The sequence below is a fragment of the Ursus maritimus genome, unplaced genomic scaffold, assembly GCF_017311325.1.
Source record: "Ursus maritimus isolate PB19 unplaced genomic scaffold, ASM1731132v1 scaffold_36, whole genome shotgun sequence".
NCBI lineage: Eukaryota > Metazoa > Chordata > Mammalia > Carnivora > Ursidae > Ursus > Ursus maritimus.
This window is the reverse complement of record NW_024426230.1, coordinates 20,565,418-20,568,528: the sequence shown is the minus strand read 5'-3', so window position 1 is coordinate 20,568,528 and position 3,111 is coordinate 20,565,418. Positions and strand designations below refer to the sequence as shown.

Here is a 3,111-nt window from a genome sequence, read left to right as displayed (position 1 = left end):
TTTAACTTTTAAAAAAGTTTAAAATTCATTTACATTTTGATAATTTTTACATTCAATCTTTTCTCAATTTATTTTATGATCTTTATGTCTTATGTTTCTTTACTTTTCTTCTTTAATTTTTTTTTTTTTTTTTTTTTACTCTGTAGGCCAAATTTGTTATACTATCCTATAATGTGGGGGTCTCCCAATCAGATGGCGGGCCACCAAATGTGGGGCAATCCGATTGCGTGGAGGCCAGCAGTGCAGGCAGTGAAAGAATTCAATCAACGTGGAAAAAAGGAGATAGAAGTTTATTGAATACACCGCAAGGGAGCAGTGAGCAGGAAAGACTGCCAGCAAGTAGTGTGGGCCAGGGTAGTTGTAGTTAAGGGAGAAGGTGAGGAGGTATGAGAACTATGAAATTTTCCTTTTTTGGTACCTATGTCTGGGTGTATTACTTACACCCATTGGTCAGTGAGGGCTTATGGATATTTTGAGACGGGTCACCTAATGGGCTGGTTTGTATTCAGCCAGGGGGCCACTGTGGGCCCCTCTACTTTACTCAGGTCTCCTTTGTTCACGTTGATTGCATAAAAGTGGCATCCACATATAAGGCCATGAACAATCAGATTACCACTTACTCTAGCTTCATCTTCATTTCCTCCTTGCTCGTTTTTATGTGATTTTTGCATTTGTATTGCTTATATGTGCTGCTGTAGAAGGAAGATGTCCTGTTTCTAATTTAGGAGATTCATCAAAATATTACATAGGAATTCTTTTTCACATATCATATTTTTTCAAAATATCAAAACATTAAAAACTTCATCTTTCACGTTCCCTCCGTGTGGTTAAGGAATTAGAAGAAACCAACAGCAAAGTTCCCATTCTCTAAGATTAAGCTCTCATTCAATTTGAATACACCTTCAAGTAATTTCTTAAACAGCTAGTATATTTTTGTGTTCTTGCATTTCTGAGAATGTCTGTTGCGTTCACATGAAACACAAATTTTCTGGGTAAAATAATTTTAGGACAAAATTATATATGTGTCCCATTATATTCTAGTAGAGAGGATGTGTGAGCTTTTCCCATGTTCACCTGACCCAAGGGCCGGACTACGGGTCTCCTTGCAGCAATGGCAGCTTCAGAGCAGTTGGGAACTGTGTCAGCCAAAGTCATGGCAGGACAGGCATTTAGAAAGTTTCTTCTCCTCTTTGACTGAGTTTTAGTTGAAAGGAGTGCAGCTGAAACTGTAACCAAGGGAGCATTATGCTTCCAGAAAAGTCTCAAGGAAAAGTATTACAAGCAACAGTAAAAGCTGTTGAATCAGGCCTTAAGGAAAAGGTAGATTCAGCTAGTTAGTAGTGTGAAACTTGGCGATAAAGTTCTTCTCTCAGAATACGGAGGCACCAAAGTCGTTCTAGATGACACGGATCATTTCTGATTTAGAGATGGCGACATCCTAGGAAAGTATGTAGACTGAAATAAATCATGAATGAAATGGCATAAAGTGAATCTCCCCATTCCAAGACGTTGTGAAATCTTTCATGCAAACAATTTTCATGTCTCTTTTTTATAATAAATTAATGGTATCCAAACTAAAATAAAAATAAAAAATAAAAATAAAGAGAGGATGTGTGAGACCAATCTAACTTCTTCCCTCAGTAATTTTTTCCCCACTCTAAAACCAGTCGATTTTATTCTCTACCCTTATAATCCAAATATTTGTCAGAAATATCTAATTCGTGGCTCTCTTTTCATTGGTTTTTGCTAGAGCAAGGTAAACTTCTCAATCTTGACAGTCAGATCTTTTTTCAGCCTATGACTACTTTCTTCAATATTGGGTATTATCATTTCCTCTGTTCAATTTTATTGTTCTCAAGTACACAGTTATTTTTAAAAATGAATCAAGAAGATTTTCCCTCTATATTGATCATATTGTCATTGTGGTTTCTCTTCAACCTTTTCTGACTGCATCTAAGAGTGTCTCTCAAGTTTCATCTTTGCAACTCTGATGTTTCATAGTAACAATTCTCTCTTTAGCGTCATCACTGTGGATTTTCACTTCGCTGCTACACTTTTATTTTTTAATCCTTTCTTGGGTTAGTCACTTCTCGATTTAATCTCATTATATTTTTATTTCTGAATTTACTCTTCTCATGACTTTTTCCTATTTCACAGCTGGAATAGCTTGTATACAGAGGATAATAAGTGTATTTTCTGAGGTTTTCTTCAAGTTTCTTCAAAAAATATTGGAATTATGCCTTCCTTTTCCATAAACATGATTTTCCCTTTATCTGGTTCAGCAGTATGGTATTGCAGCTATAAATTGTGTGTGTCTATGTATCTGCAGACACGTACAAACACACACACACATATATACCTCCTTCTACTCTTGCTCCTTTTCTTTCTCTCCTTCCCCTCTTAACTTATTCTCAAGGGAGTTAGATCTATTGATATTCTGTGTTTAAGCACAAGTGGGGTGTATAGTTAGTCTTTGTCCTATTAAGCTGTCCGTTTGGGTGCTGACCAGCTTTCAGTTCAATACTTGCTTTTTGCTATTCATCTGGTTCTCTTCTGCTGAATTTATAAGTAACTTATCCTATCACACCTAAATACTTCGAGCTGAGTACGTGAAAACATACAATGTCTAGGATGCTTTGCTCCTGTGGTTCAATATGCTCCACTGCCAGGATTGGCTTGAGAGAATTTAACCTCTCGTAAAGAAGCCCAATCCTCACAGCCCTTCTCTACCTAAGGCCCTATTGTATTTTGGATGTTACAGAATCCGAAGGGCTATAAAAAAAATACTTAAAGGGGAAACTTGTGAAGGACAGCAGTACTCAGGCCCAATAAAAATATGGAAATAGCACCGCAAAATTTCGGCTGTCCAAATTTGTATTTGGTACAGCTTGAGGTAAATAGTCACCCCAGGTATCTCCATCGAAATGGGCACCTTTTAAAAATTAAGCTTGTGTTTCTGTAGGAATTGTCTTCATTCAGTTGTTTCATAGTTTTTGTGTATCCATTCCCCTAAGCCTTTACAGGATTTATGAAACATTTGTGCTATTCTGGATTCAGCTAGACATGGTTTTCACACTGTTCTACCAGATCCTCTAGGGAGTAGTCATCATA

The 3,111-nt window shown here is 36.9% G+C and overlaps 1 pseudogene; it reads left to right on the top strand.

Moving 5' to 3' along the window:
• Window positions 1-1,094: 1,094 nt before the first annotated feature.
• Window positions 1,095-1,459, top strand: LOC121100314 (annotated as a pseudogene).
• Window positions 1,460-3,111: the final 1,652 nt, after the last annotated feature.